Raw genomic sequence first — 16,182 nt, 5'->3', positions numbered from 1 at the left:
GGAATTGACCACATCAACAGAAATGCTTGCATATTTTTCTTGTCTTTAATAGGTAATAAGTGCATAGCAAATTGCCCTGCCAGAGCTTGTGGGGAATTTAATTAATTGCTTGTTCATAACACATGGAGTCATTCCTCAGTGACCTCAATTCATTTGTTCAAAAATAACCCCAAAGATGAATTGCACGTTAGATTTACTGCCTATAATTTTGTAGCTTGCAGATGCTACTGTGGGAAGCAGTCACTAATTTAATAATTTAGAAACAATTTGGGAATAGTTGTGTGGAAATAAAGGTATTTGATTCTGCTTTATGAACTCAGACTTTTTTTTTCGGGGGTGGTGGTGATATTTATGAGTTTGGCCAGCAGGAGCTTTGGATTCCCATTAGTGGTCACAGCTGCTCATTGTGAACGTGGCAGTTTGCTACATTGAAGAAGTCGCTGTCCAACAGCTTATTGGTCAGGTCAAAAGGTATGGGGCAACATCACAAGATGTTTTTGAGTGTTTGCAAATTCCTAGGGGAACTGTTCTTATTCCAAATGATATAAATTTTAAAAAAGGAATGCTTTCGATATTTAAAGTAATTACTTAGGTGTCATCATTTATAATTGCTCTAGTTCTTTGGCTAATTGGCATGGCAACCCCATTTGTAATGAGGGCCCCTATATGGTGTGCAAGTAGGAATGTCCCAAGCCCTGGGGTTTGCCAGACTTTAGGACTTGGTATCCAGCAGAACTGACATTAGGGACTTCTATAGGGTTAAAGCTGCAAATGTCCTTTGAGGTCCTTTAAACCAGTCCCTTGTTTTAGAGTTGAAGGAATTCAGACTCAGGATGTGAAAGGAGTTGCTTAAGGTCACCCATCCTTTTAGCAGAAGAAATGGTTGCAGAATCTAGGACTCCTGATTGCCAGTTTAATTCTCCTTTTCCCATATGCTGAAAAGGATCAAATTAAATGAGCAAAAAATAGCTAAAATATTAATTTCTTAGATGCTTTTAATGGAATTCTGGTGAGGAAGCTGAGAAGCATAACATTGGAAGGGGTTCTACTCGGCCACATTTTAGCTCATTCTCTTCTCTGCGATGTGTCGATAGCAACCTGTTTTCTTTCTAAGTTTAGTTCTCTGACCTCCTTTGAATTTTGTGCATACTTAAAAGGGATTTTTCCCCTGCGAATTTAGGGGTTGGCTTTTGTTTTCTGTCAGTTTATGGAACTAAGACCAGATAAAAGCACTCAAATGAATTACGCAAAGTTCCTGTGAAGTGAGGGATAACCATCCCTCATGTTGAGAAAACATACTTTTGTCTTCAAGTCTGGGAACTGTGTGTATTTAATTATGCACAGAATGTGCTCCTGGGAGAAACCCAGACTTAGGAAAGGCCTGTTGGTGACTGCCATGCTCTGAGTTGAGGCTAAGCTAGAGGCCTGGTGATGGCAGACAGGCAAGTGGGCAGCTGGCACAAGGCCTCTAGAGGGCAGTGTTAACTTACGAGTCAGGCCTGAAACCGGTATGTGTCCAAGGCCAAATGAAATAAACAGCAGGGAATGTCTCGGGCATTGGCTTCTCCCGGAGTTCTAGACATGCAAGGATAAGTAATTATGTGTTGGCACTTTTTTTGAGCCTGGGTATCCTGGACTCATTTTGAAGTTCTAATCTTTGTAGTGTAGAGAAAAGGACACAGGACAGAATATCAACAGATCTGCAATCTAGTCCTAGTTCTACCACTCATTAATTCAGTTTCCTCATCTGCAAAAGTAAGTGGTTCTAATATTTCTTCTATAAAATCTGTGAGTCAGCTGGTTCTTCTTTTCTGCCCCGTTCCCCCTGGGACCCACTGAATACTCAATTTTACCCCACGGTTTACCTCTGACTTTTAAAGAGAAATCAGGATATCCTCTGTGTAGGTAAATCTCACCTTTCTGTCTTGGCTACAAGGTCAGGCTTCTCTTCCAGGAATGTTTCTTGCAGTGTCACCTTCTCCCCTCCTGCCCCCCCCCCCGCCCCTCCCCCAAGGTAATCACTGTGGCCTATCAGGGCTCATATAATAGCTTATTAGCAAAAATGCCTAGTGACTCTTGTTATAAGTTGAATTGTGCTCCCTTCGTATGTTGAAGTCCTAACACCCAGCACCTCAGAATGTGACTTTATTTGGAAAGGGGGGAGTTTCAGATGTAATTAGTTAAGTTAGGATGAGGTCATACTGGAGTAGAGCAGACTCCTAATCCATTATGACATGTGTCCTTAAAAAAAGGGAAATCTGGAAACAAATATGCATACCAGGAGAATGCCATGTGAAGATTGAAGTTATGCTGCTAAAAGTCAGGAAACTACCAGAGGCCAGGAGAGAGACTGGGAATAAATCCTCTGTGCCTTCAGAATGAGCATGGTCCTGCTGATGCCTTGATCTTGGACTTCCAGACTCAGAACTGTGAGACAGTAAATTTATGTCACCTAAGCTGCTCAGTTTGTAGTACTTTGTTATGGCAGCTCTAGCAAACTCATACAACCTGAATGGGAATTCAGTTAAGTCATTGGAATATGTGTTGACTGTGATGTTTCCTAGACAGCTGGCAGATTACAATGACTAGTCCTGCCTCCTGCATTGTACCCCACCAAGGTCAATATTACTGCCTTGTTCAAAATGACAGCAATTTTTGTATAACTTAGGATATGTGATAAATTTGGTAGGAAGAATGTAACCATCCAGGGGTAATGCAGTTTATCCTTCTTTAATATTTAGTTATCCTTATGCTTCTCTAACTTAAGCTGGCATCAGAAACAAATGTGCTGGCAGTTCACTGATTTGAAACTATCTTCAACTTTAAATAGTATTTGAAATGCAGAAATCCTCATTTAATGAATAAATAAAGGTAAAAGTTTGATCTTAAACTGTTCTTAACAAAATGGATCAATTCACAGCTCTTGCTTTTGATCACACTAGTAGAAATGAAGAGAGGAATTAACTGTGATTACTTGTGTTGCTAAGACCTGTCAGCGAAGTCTGTCTCCAAGGATACCCCAAAGCCTAAAGATACTGAGAAAATAGGACAGAAGTTCTGTGTCAGGGAGTGGGAGGTGGGCGTGTGGTTAGAAAAGCCTTGATGAAAGGCATGTTTTTTTATAGCATCCACATGTCAGCTGGACCCTTATTAACACACATTAAAAAGAATTGTCTCTAAATATTCCCTAGTCCTTAAATGATGGAATATTTCCTTTACATCAGCTTATGATCTCCAGAAAAATATAGGCATTTTAGATATTTTGGAAATTATTTTGAAACCCTAAAGCTTTGGTTTATATTGCTCAGTGTTGTGTGATACTCCCTGAAGCAGACTCTTCACTCTGCCAGTTACATTTTTCTCTTTTTTAAAATACCATTTGGGTCCTATGTTCATCATTGGATGTTGGTCACTGCCTGGATAACTTTTGTCTGAGAGACTAAAGTTAGCATGGCAGCAGATTCAAGTCCCAGACTTGTGTATGGTCTATCTTGTTTTCATTGATTCCTCAACTTCGCTTTTCATTTTGAGATAACTTTTCAGTGAGTTCATTTCCTTTACAACTGGGGAACAGAAGATTAGCATTATTTCTTTTTGGTACTAAAGAGGAAAGATACTTGTTTCAAAATAAGTGGACAGTATTTTCATGTCCTCTTGATAAAAACCAATTAGGAGTTCTAAAAATGTTTGTCACTAACCCAAGACAGGATATAGATGATCTACTACTTATTCTACTTTAGAAATACAAAGGACAGACATTTTGTTATTTTTCCATGCTAAATTTAACTCTAAAATTTCTAGCAGTAAAGGCAAATGAATATATTATGATTATGAGCTTCTATTATTTTTTTTTTGGCAGAAGGAAGCATACAGTTTCACCAAGAGAGGATTAAGTAACCACCTTTGGTTTATTAGGAAGGTCTTGACTTCCTGGTGATATCCACTAGGTTGGCAGAAATCTTGGCAAAAGTTTTACAGAAGGGTCTTTCTAAGTAAAAGAAGACCCTATAGATGCTGTTATACAAACCAGGCATAGATTTAGGAATTACCATGTATAACATAAGCTGATGGGGTAAATTTCCTTGGACAAAAGCAGGACAGCTCAGGGAACTCACTTTATGTCAGTACCTGAATCTGTGTTACATGGGCTGCAGCTCCTTTTGCTTAAATAAATGCTTGTAATTATTTAATAATAAAAAGGCAGGACAGCCCATTTAGGGTCTGCTTCCATTCCGTGGAGCTCTGTTGGCTTGTGTGCTCCTATGGGACATGGACTCTCAACCAAAATTACTTGGAAATTGATAACTATAAAATATCAATTGCAAACATTGAAATCTTTTTAATTACTCTCAGTTTTATCCCTCGGACACAGCTAGTTATGGATTGCATTAGTTACCTGTAGCTGTGTAATAAATTACTACAAAACTTCCTGGCTTAAAACAACAAACTTTTATTATTTCTCAGCTTTGGTGGGTCAACAATCTGGGTGCAATCAAGGTGTTGCTGGGGAAAGATCTGCTTCCAAACTCACTCTTGAGCTCACTCATGGCTATTGGCAAGATTCAGTTCTCTGTTGGCTGTTGTCCAGAGACCCCCTCAGTTCCTTTCTGCTTGGACTTCTCCACAGGCAACTTGCAAGAGGAACGCTGGTTTCGACCAGAGTGAGCACTCAACAGAGCAGGAGAGAGAGAAAAAGACAGGAAAGAGTCTTTTTGTAACCCAATCTTGGAAGTGACATCCCATCACTTTTGTTATATTTTAGTTGTTAAAGTGAGTCACTCGGTCCAGCTCACATATAAGGGAAGGGGCTACACAAGGGTGTGAATACAGGAGATAGGCATCATTGGGAGTCACTTTAGAGGCTGCTTATCACACACATGAATGTTAGGTTTTGTTAGGTTAACTATAATTGTTTTAATTGAATAATTTGAACTGATGTGTTATTATCACCTTTCTATTAAAAGTTAGTTTATCTCAGAGGGACTATATAGAAAATTCCATATTTATTGAACTATTTTCCTTTACAAATTTGTGCACCAGTGGGGTCCCTTAGCCTGGCCTGCGCCCTCTCCCAATCCGGGACCCCTCGGGGGATGTAGTAGTGTGTGAAGCAGCAGGTGGCCTGGGAGGAGCCCGAGCCCATGCCAGGTGCCACACCACACCGCTCCTGCTCATCCCGGCCCTGCTGTGCCTGCTGCCACTGCCGTCCTGTAGTTAGTACTGCCGTAGAGGTGGGAGAGGTTCCCGCAGCCACAGCTGCACTAGCCAGCCATGAGCCCGGCATCTGACACCCATCAGTCAGCTGAGCAGCACTCCCACTGTGGGAGCACACTGACCACCAGGGGGCAGCTCCTGCATTGAGCATCCACCCCTTGGTGGTCAGTGCGCATCATAGTGACTGGTCGACCAGTTGTTCGGTCGTTCAGTTGCTTAGGCTTTTATATATATAGATGTTAAATGATATTTATATAGTACTCTACCACTTTCAGCATAGAAATATAATATTCATAGAAATATAATAACTGCGAAGGAGGAATTAATACAGTAATTTGACAGGTGATTGAGGTGTCATTCAGAGAGATAAGTGGACTTTTGCAGTAGTGTACAACTCTATCGCTTTCATTATTCTGTTTAATGCATAATTTATGAGGACCTTTTTGCCCAAAAATTTTGTGTAAGTCTAAGGAAAAAGTGCTTAAAAAATTTTTTTTAAATTACTATCTTTTGGTCATTTGCTTGTATGGGCAGTAAACAACATGTGCATATGCAAAAACTAAAAAATGAAACAGAATTGTGTTATTTTCAATTCCTTCAGTCTTTTCTAATGACACCAGCCCCAAAGTTGAGTTGCAAGAGATTAGGGAATATTTCTGCTGTGAAAGTTTAGGAAATAACCATGCTTGGATCTTGTTTCTAATTGCAGATGACTGAAACATTTTTATGGTCTTTTTTTCCCCACTGGCATGATTCTTTGATCCACTCAGAAAGGCATCTCCTGTATTCTTTTTCTACTCACTTTAGAAACTTAGAGACCCCCCCTTTGAAGATGGACAGAAAAAAGGGAAGTAGAAGGGAAGGATGAAAAAATTCAGAGTTGGTAGACTGCAGGGCAGGACACATGCTGATTTCCAGCTATGCACTCATGATTTAACTGCCCTGGAAAAGCCACCACATCAGTCCTGGTTGGCTGGGTGAGGGGCACCTGCTCTGTCCACTTTATACAGGTCAGACTGATGTATATAGAAATACCACCCTGGTCAGGTCAGTTGTAAAAATTAGGTAAAACAGATTGGAGACGATGGATGGTTTAACAGAGTTGCCTGGCTTTATAGGGATTTTGACCACCATAATGGCAAAATCAGCTGTGCATGGAGAAACTGTCATCTTTATAGTTCACTTGATGAAAAACAGTAGCATAAGCCACAAAAATTGTGAGAAAACATCTGAACTTTATAGTCTCTGAAAAGTCATAGAAAAAAAGCTTTTCATTTTTTATTTTTTTTTGCTAGTGTTCTCAGTTTAAATTATATTTTATGGAAAATAACTTCAATCATTTTGAATGTGGATGACCTCAGTTACCCCTTAATGGGCAGTTGCCTTACCTCTGGACTCTACACCCTGCAATCTTATAAACCTTCCCAAACCACTTTTGTCACTATCTGCACAGAAACACTTAATGGCTTCTTATTCTTAAAATTTAAAGGCTATATTCTTTTTTAAAAAAAATATTTTTTATTGATTTCAGAGAGCAAAGGAGAGGGAGTGAAAGATAGAAATATCAATGATGAGAGAGAATCATTTATTGTCTGCCTCCTGCATGCCCCCTTCTGGGGATCGAGCTTATATCCCGGGCATGTGCCCTGACTTGGAATCAAACCTGTGACCTCCTGGTTCATAGGTTGATGCTCAACCACTAACTATGCCAACTGGGCAAGGCCATCTTCTTAATATTTATTCAAGGTGTGTACAGTCTGTATCAACTTTCCTATACATTTGTAACACTGCTTAACTAATTTATAATCCTACCATGTAACACTTAATTTTCAAATCCAACAGCCTACTTGACATCTCAACTTAGATATAAAGATCTCACATGTAATATGTCTGAAACAAGTACTTGGAATTCCCATTTCCATCACCATTCCTCCCCTAGGCTTCCCCATCTCAGAACATGGCGTCACCATCCACCATCAGGTCAAAAGGCTAGAAATCATCCTGGATTTCCATACTTCCCTCGTCACCCCCATCAGAGTCAAGCTGGCACCACATTCTATCCATGTTACTTGCTAACTACACCCAAACAGGACTATTTCCTATCACACCCACTGCTTTCATCTGGTCTGAGTTGCCATCCTCTCTTACTAGACGACTTTAATAGCTCCTAAATATCTTTCTGTTTCCATGTTTCCCCCCTAAAATCTCAACTTCCACACATAAAAGGAATGTTTAAAACATATATATCAGCTTATATCACTCCCTTCTACAACCTTCCAGTTGCTCCCCATATCATCTATTGCGCTGGCCCCAAGGCCCTGCGTGACTTGACTCTCTTTTTCTGCTACCATTCTCCCTGCTGCTCACTATGCTCCTTCACACTGTTCTTGTTCTATCCCTAACATGCTAGCTTGTTCCCACCCCATGGCCTTTGCTCTTCCTGTTCCTGTCACTTCTTTTTTTTTTTTTTAAAAAAATATATTTTATTGATTTTTACAGAGAGGAAGGGAGAGGGATAGAGAGTTAGAAACATCGATGAGAGAGAAACATCGATCAGCTGCCTCCTGCACACCCCCTACTGGGGATGTGCCTGCAACCAAGGTACATGCCCTTGACTGGAATCAAACTCGGGACCCTTCACTCCGCAGGCCGATGATCTATCCACTGAGCTGAACTAGTCACGGCCTTGTTCCTGTCACTTCTGACTTGGGTGTTGGTGGCCCAGAGCTTCACATGGCTGGCTCCTTCTGGTCATTTAGATATCAGCCCAGATGCTGCCTTCCCAGAGAGGTCTTCCTAACCATCCAATCTAAGCTAGAGCTCTGTCCACTTTCTATTCTATCTTCTTATTTTATATTTTTTGCAGACTTATCACTATCTGAAATTATCATTTTCTGTTGACTTATTTATTGCCTGCCTCTCGCCAGTGGATTAGGAGCTGCCTGCGAGGAGAAGCCTCCTGGCTTCTGCTCCCTCTACTCTGTGATGTCCCAGCGCCTAATGCAGGGCTGGCTACATGGCTGTAGGTGCTCCAGGCGCTTCTTACAAATGGAATGGAATCTGCATTTAAGCCAAATCAATCTAGTCATGGGCTCCAGAACATGACATAGTTTATATTCCTTGCATCATTGAAAGTCATTTTATAAGCTCTCTCTCCCCCCATCCACTTTTCCCTTTTGTCCTGTTATAAAGTATTTGTTGAGCAACAATTTTTACTAGGTACTATAGAATGTACTCTAGGCAATTATAATGAAATCTTGTTGATTACCAAAATTACCCAAGGAAGCTTTTACAAATAGACTCTTGAATATCACCTCTTGAAAGTCTGATGCAGGAAATATAGATAATGTCTGGGAGTATGTACTTTAAAAGTACCTCTTGTTATTCTGATACCATATCAGGTTCAAATTTATTTCTCTAAGATTCTTTCAGGAATTCACAGTCTAATGGAGAAGATAGATGAGTAAACCAGTAATTACTGTTGAGTTAGGTAAATGTTGTGTTAGAGTCATGCATAGTATAGTTTGAAGTATAGAAGAAGGACATTTAAATGGGGAAACTAGTGGGTGGAACAGAACCAGAAACTGCTTCTTAGAGGTTGTATTCTTGAGCAAGTCTTGACATATGAGTAGGATTAGCAAAGACTAGGGGTAGAGAAATGGGTCCTAGGTAGGAGGAATAATAGGTAGAAAATGATAGAGGCCTGAAAATATGACAGAAAATTTGAAATAGCTTGGTATGAATGGGAAAAGGTGCCATTCTCTGGAAGTACTCAGTGGCCTGTGTGTGATTGCAGTGAAAGTGGCCAGTTGGGTTACCCAGGGTTGGACTTTTGCTGTGAGGTTGGGTAGCAGGTTAAGGGGGTTGCAGATAGTGTCAAAGCGTGACAAAGTGGATGATCCAAACAATGAATTAAAGCAGGAAGGGAGGTGAGATTTTGGGAAAATATAGGGTGAAGAGCCGTGAGGTTCCAGAGTGTGTGTTTAGAGGTGAGTAAAGGAGCATCTACACATTCAGGGAGCATCAGAACAGAAGGTTATGAAGATGAAGCCCTTCATGGTATGGCTCCAGGAGGACAAGACATTTAAATTTAAACTGACCTTGAAGGAATATACTGGCTATAATTCTGGTGGACACAGAGGTAAGGGAAAGAAGTTGACAACAAGTCTATTGTATGACCATCAGCAAAGGCTGGCTATTTTGACCCAGAACATGTGAAACTTAAAAAAATTTCTTTTTGGTAGGCACCAACTAGTAGGTGGAATTTTCATCGTAGTGAAAGGATGATATTCCAGGAAGGAACATGTAACTTGAGGACTTCCTTTTTTTTTTTTTCTAATAGGGTGAGTAGACTCAATAAGATTCTGTAATTTTTAAAAAGTTAAGTTTTATAATATACACTGAATTGATAACTTCGAATTATGATTGAAAAATATCATGAGAATAAAAGCCTTTTGCTTTCTGTTGATAATCAGAAGGGTGTTTCTCTCTCCTGAGAGGAAAATATTAGATTACTGGTGGGTAGAAGCCTGCCATTTGAATATGACTCAACCGCATTTGCCATGCACCTCTGTCTGGGGAGAGGCTTGTGGAGACCTGGCCACCCTTACTGCCCAAGGGGGTCACCTCTAGTGCTGGAGAGGACTCAGGTGCCAGCCTTCTGAAAGCATTCTCTCTGAAATGTGTTGAAAACATCTCTAATGGTCCCAAACCACACATGCTCACCTTCATTTGGAAGGAGCTGGAATTCCCCAATTAATCAGAATTAGAAGCCACATTATAAAATATATGAAACAGTTCAGTGAAGAATTGATGACAAATTCTACTCCAGATGAGTGGAGATGTAATTAATAATTTCATCATTTACAGTCTCTTCAGAGGTTTCGTTCTCACACAAAGCTGCTGGTTGTCCCGGTTTCATGTTATTTAACATCTTCTGAATCAATGGTGCTGTACTATGTGGTGATTACACAATGTCTAAACCTAAAAAAAAAAAAAAAGAGGTGGAATTCTCAACTATCACCAAAACATGGTTCCGATTATTGTCAGTCTCGCCTTATGGGTAGAGTTGCGTGTGTTTTCAGTCCAGAGATAATTTTCTTCATTTTCCATTTTCAAGACTGTGATTTCTGGTGCAAATAGTAAAGCAGAATTGAATGAAATTTGTGATGCTTCAGGACTTCAACATTTTCCAAATGATTCATGAATCGATAGCTGGTAGATCCAGCCATGCGGGGCATTTGTTTGTTGCCTCTGATGGTTTGAATCCCTCCTCTTATAAACAGATTCCTTTGGCATAATGAAGGACATGAAGTAAAACCTCATGATGATGCTTCAGAAGCTGGCACGCTCTTGGCAGTTAAGCTCTGCTCTCAAGATTTATGGGCAACTACTGATTGCAATTAACGAAAAACACTTAGAATCTAACTTGAAATACAAAACTGAGACTAGAAATTATATTCAGACTATTTACTGTGGTCACGGGGATATTTCAAACCAATAAATCTAACACATCGTCTTAGGGAACAAAAGAATCCTAGTTGTTTAGATAGTATTTAAAACATTTGGCTCATTAATCTGCCTTTGCTCTAAGGATAAACACTGGATCCTTTTGATTTATCTGTGAGGATGGAAAATGTATCTCTTAAAAGTATCTCTCAACACTAGCCTGGGTGGTGATAACAAGGGAGTGGGATAAGTGTCCTTTTTAATAAAAATTCTTTTTGTTGCAAAAGTTCTTTAAAGTCTTACATGCTCACTACAGAAGACCCGAAAAACACAGACCACTGAAACGAGCCTAAAATGTCCTCATATTCTAATCCATTAGGGACAATTACATACTCCAATTTGGTATCTACTTTTCTTGATTCATGTCTTATGTTATATTTGATGGCATTATATCTTCTCTTCTCTCTTGTCTAAGTACGAGCTATCATTGTTCATACCCACAGCCTGTGTGCAGAGCTGAAAGGGCCCTCATGCACCCTATTGATCATTATGCCCTGTCTGGGCTTTATAGTTTCTTCCTTTCGTGTCTTTCCATTCCTCTTTTCTTCTTTCTCTCCTTTTAGTTTTGCTCTCCCTCTTACTGTGTAATTGTGGGCAAGTTACTTAACCTCTCTGTGTTTCAGTTTTTAGAAATATTTATAAATAAGAGTTGCTATGAGCAAACCACGGGGGGATAATGTAAGGCACATGGTCCAGTGGCTAACCACAGTAAAGCTCAACAAATGGCCGCCCCTTAACTGAATGCGTCTTTGGGGTGGGGACTCGCAATCTAAGCACGGTGATACTTGAGAAGTTACAACGGTCACTCATGGTAATAAGCATGAAAGACTCAATTTGGAACATGACATACTAGTTCATAAATCTTTAAAAAAATTCTAGATAAACAGATTTAGTGCATATTTGTCACAATTGTCCTGTGATATACTCTTCTCTCTACCAAATCTGTTTATTGGTAAACTCTCTTAGTCTTTTCTCTGTGTTTAATATATATCTTTAATTATATGTTTTCTCTTCTGGTTAGAATATGTTATGCTTTATATCATAGAGATTATTCTGAATGTGTCTAATAATGGTCACTGGATTATGGGTTCCCCTCATGCAGCTGTTGGAGACTGACCTGGGCTAAGACGATGAGAGCAGATTTACTCAGGAACCACCAGTTCTTACGCTGCAGTGGCACCCTCCCGGGACTCAGCAAGGGTGTACAGAGGTGAGTGCCTTTTCTCAGAAGTGGGCGGTCCTGACAGAGCTGAGAACCTTGAGTACATTTTGATCTGGCTTTGGATGTTAAGGTTAAAAACATTCAAATAGCACAAAAACACAGGACCTCCATGGCGCTATGGATTATTGACATCAAGAAGGTGTACTCAGTTCACTGTGCTTCACGAAATTTAAGTAGCTTCAGAAGCCAAATTCATGCTGTTAACAAATGTAATTAATTAAAGACAGTTGAGAATTCAAGAGAAGGCAAAGAGGAAAATGACCCAAGAATACCCCTCCTCGCAAAAAACCCCCACACCCATCTGAATCTCATCTTAAATTAAGCAAATTGAATAGGTTGTGTTAGAAGTAGTCTCTGCGGACATGGCTAAGTTAGAACTGGCACGTGAATCTTCTCTATTAGTAAATATAAAGTGTTGCTTAATCGTGGAATGCTCTGAAAGCCAGCGGCAGAGCAATTGCCTGATTGGCAAATGTTCTGGATGATCGAGATGGTTTCAGTAAAAAAAAATGTCAACCCCTCCCCTGGAGGGTGTCTGTGATGCCGTTGTGTGGGAAACAGCAGGCAGGGGGTCGGGAGAGAGCCAGACAGATGTCAGAGTCTGAATTAAGCCAGTGATTTGGGAGCCAGGAGATGAAGACCAGTGAATCAGTAGTTGAATGTGGCCAAGAACAGATGGAGGTCAGGAAGCCAGGACATCAGACAGCGTTGGGAGGTCTGAGAGGTGAAGCATGGAAGAACCAAAGGTTCAGAAGTTCAGATCCCTTGCAGATCCAGAATAGCACGAGCAAGTAGAACACACGTAAGAATCAAACCAACAGATGTACAGCCATTTAGGGTCTTTTGTTTTCCTTTATCTGGCAAGGTTGGGCTTGCAGTATTTTACCAAGTAATCCCAGGGGACTAGAGTGATATGGTCTGTTAGATAGTCCTACACCTTTACTGACCAGCTATATGTCCAAATCAAGTAATATCCCTAAGCTTTAATTTCTCTCTCTCTCTCTTTTTTTTACACTGTAAAGTGCTGACTTTTATTTTGTGTTGACTACATCTCAACAAAAGGGATTAACATTTTAAAAAGGAAAACAGACTTTGTATTCTCTAGGGAGTCACTTGGTAAGGTCTGCTCACCACTGAGACGAGGTGGCTGTCGTTCTTCAGCATCTCTCTGCCGGGTCCTCTGAGCAGAGTCTCTCTACGCCACTCCTCCTGGTGAACTCTGCAGTCACGTCCTTGAATGTGCTGAGGCCTGAGGAAGGTTCCTTTTCTGTGGCTCTTGGGAGAGTGTAGAGAACGGGCGTTCAGCTGGGAGAGAAGAGCATTGTTTTCCTCCTGACTCTGCCACAAACAAACTGGATTTCCCTGGAAGGACACTGCACCTTTCAGGCCCAATGTCCTTAAAGTCTTCCAAAGAGTCAGAAATTGATGATCTTAGAAAACCTTTCACTCATCATTATTCTGGGATCCTGTGAGGTTAGGGTAATGTCAGTAGTGTCACATGTGATGAGCACGTGTGACAGCAGGGAAGCACCCCAGTGTGCGCCCTTTCCTTTCTGAGGAGACCTGGAGGTTCCCTACCAGCTTCCCTGAAGTCCAGAGAGCCCCTAAAGCTGTCATTTCTTTACCTGTTAATGGGGAGGATACCATTGTCCATATTCCATATATCTTCTGCAAGTGTGTTCATTTTGTGATAATTCACCTGTATGTTAATTTGTGTACTTTTCTGATTATATGATATGTATCAATAAAATGCAGAGAGCAGCACTTATAGATTCTTTGTTTTTTAATCTTTATTGTTGAGATTATTATAGATGTCCCTGTTCCCCCCCCCCCCCCATAGCCCCCTTTCACCTGGGTCCTGCCCCACCCCAGGCCTTCACCACCCTATTGTCTGTGCCCATAGACAATGCATATAAGATCTTTGGTTAATCTCTTTCCGCCCTCCCCTCCCCACTTCCCTCTGAGAATTGTCAGTCTGTTCCATTTCCATACCTCTGATTCTATTTTATCCACTAGTTTATTCTGTTCATTAGATTTCTTATTCGTTTATTTTGATTTTTAGATTCAATTGTTGATAGATATGTACTTGTTGCCATTTTGTTGTTGTTGTTGTTGTTGTTCTTCTTCTTCTTCTTCTTCTTCTTCTTCTTCTTCTTCTTCCTCCTCCTCCTCCTCCTCCTCCTCCTCCTCCTCCTCTTCCTCTTCCTCTTCCTCTTCAAGAATACCCTTCAAGCCGAGACTGGTTTGGCTCAGTGGATAGAGCGTCGGCCTGCGGACTTGGGGGTCCCAGGTTCGATTCCGGTCAAGGGCATGTACCTTGGTTGCGGGCACATCCCCAGTGGGGGGTGTGCAGGAGGCAGCTGATCAATGTTTCTCTCTCATCGATGTTTCTAACTCTCTATCCCTCTCTCTTCCTCTCTGTAAAAAATCAATAAAATATATTTTTTTAAAAAAAGAATACCCTTCAACATTTTATATAATATGCGTTTGGTGGTGATGAACTCCTTTAGCTTTTTCTTGTCTGTGAAGCTCTTTATCTGACCTTCAATTCTAAATGATAGCTTTGCTGGGTAGAGTAATCTTGGTTGTAGGTCCTTGCTATTCATCACTTTGAATATTTCTTGCCACTCTCTTCCGGCCTGCATAATTTCTTTTGAGAAATCAACTGACAGTCATATGGGCATTTCCTTGTAGGTAACTAACTATTTTTCTCTTGCTGCTTTTAATATTATCTCTTTGTCTTTAGGCCTTGAGATTTTAATTATGATGTGTCTCGGTGTGGTCCTCTTCAGATTCCTCTTGTTTGGGACTCTCTGTGCTTCCTGGACTTATAAGTCTTTCTCTTTCACTAGGTAAGGGAAGTTTTCTGTCATTATTTCTTCATATAGGTTTTTAATATCTTGCTCTCTCTCTTCTTCTGGAACCCCCATAATGTGGATGTTGGTATGCTTGAAATTGTCTCAGAGGCTCCTTACACTATCTTCATATTTTTGGATTCTTTTTTCTTTTTGCTCTTCTGGTTGGGTGTTTTTTGCTTCCTCATATTTCAAATCGTTGATTTGAGTCCTGGGATCTCTAGTCTACTGTTGAATCCCTGTATGTTATTGTTTTTTTCAGTCAGTGTATGCTTAATTTCTGACTGGTCCTTTTCCTTTTTTTTTTTTTTTTTTGTCATTCTCACTAAGATCCTTGCAAGTTTTACTAAGTCCCTTGGAGGTTTCTAGAAGATTCTTGAGTAATCTTAAAACCGTGGTTTTGAACTCTATATTCAGTGGTTTGCTTTCTTCCATTTCTTTCATTTGTGACATGTTTCTTTGTCTCTGCATTTTGACTGCTTCCATGTGTTTGTTTCTATGTATTGGGTAGAGCTGCTATGTCTCCTTGAGTTGACAGAGTGGCCTTGTGTAGTAGGTGTTCTATAGGACCCAGTGGCTCAGCCTTCCTAATCACCTGAGGAGGACACTAGGTGCACCCCTTTGTGAGCTGTGTGCAGTCTTGTTGAGTTGAGCCTTGATTGCTGTTGGTGTCATTGGGAGGAATTGACCTCCAGGCCAATTGGCTGTGAGGATCAGCTGCAACTACAGTGGGAGAGCTGCTGTACAGGAGACACCCTTATGGAGCAGGACTTACTTCAGTGGGGCTTTGGTGCTCACTGAGTCTGCCCCTTGAGTGTGTTGCTTATGGATGTGTAGAGTTGTAATCTGGTATGGTCTCACACTGACCACTGGGTACACTGGCCTTTGGGTCTCTAGGGAAGAGTAAAGTCAGCCACTGCCTGGGGCCACCGAGCTGGAGCTACAAAGAGATCTTCAGATTCCTCCTCTTTGTATAAGGTTTGGAAGTGCTCAGATGAGGCCCAGCTGTGAAGCAAGGCAGGCTGGTGCTGGTGCCGAGTTTTGATGCCTTTTATTGATAGGTTTGGGGCTCCCTGACCCAGCTGCAACTAGTTTGACAGATTTTAGCCTGAGTAAGGACATGCCATTCATATGCAAAAGCCACTGCACACAGGTTGGGTGGGGTTGTAAATTGGGTGGGACTGGGTCTCAGGGAATCACCAGGGTGGAGCAAACAGAAATGGCTGGCAGTCAGCCCTGCAACTGAGGAGGTCCCAGCATAGGGACAATGATCCCTACAAGCACCTCCATCTGGGAGAAAGCCACCCCGAGTTTCTGCCCCGATGCCAGACAATCCAGTTTCTCCTTGTATGTGTCTGTGTCCCCAAGAGCCTCGCCCTGGTG

The sequence above is a fragment of the Cnephaeus nilssonii genome (genome assembly GCF_951640355.1).
Source record: "Cnephaeus nilssonii genome assembly, chromosome: 9".
Classification (NCBI taxonomy): domain Eukaryota; kingdom Metazoa; phylum Chordata; class Mammalia; order Chiroptera; family Vespertilionidae; genus Cnephaeus; species Cnephaeus nilssonii.
Note: the sequence above shows the minus strand (reverse complement) of the source record.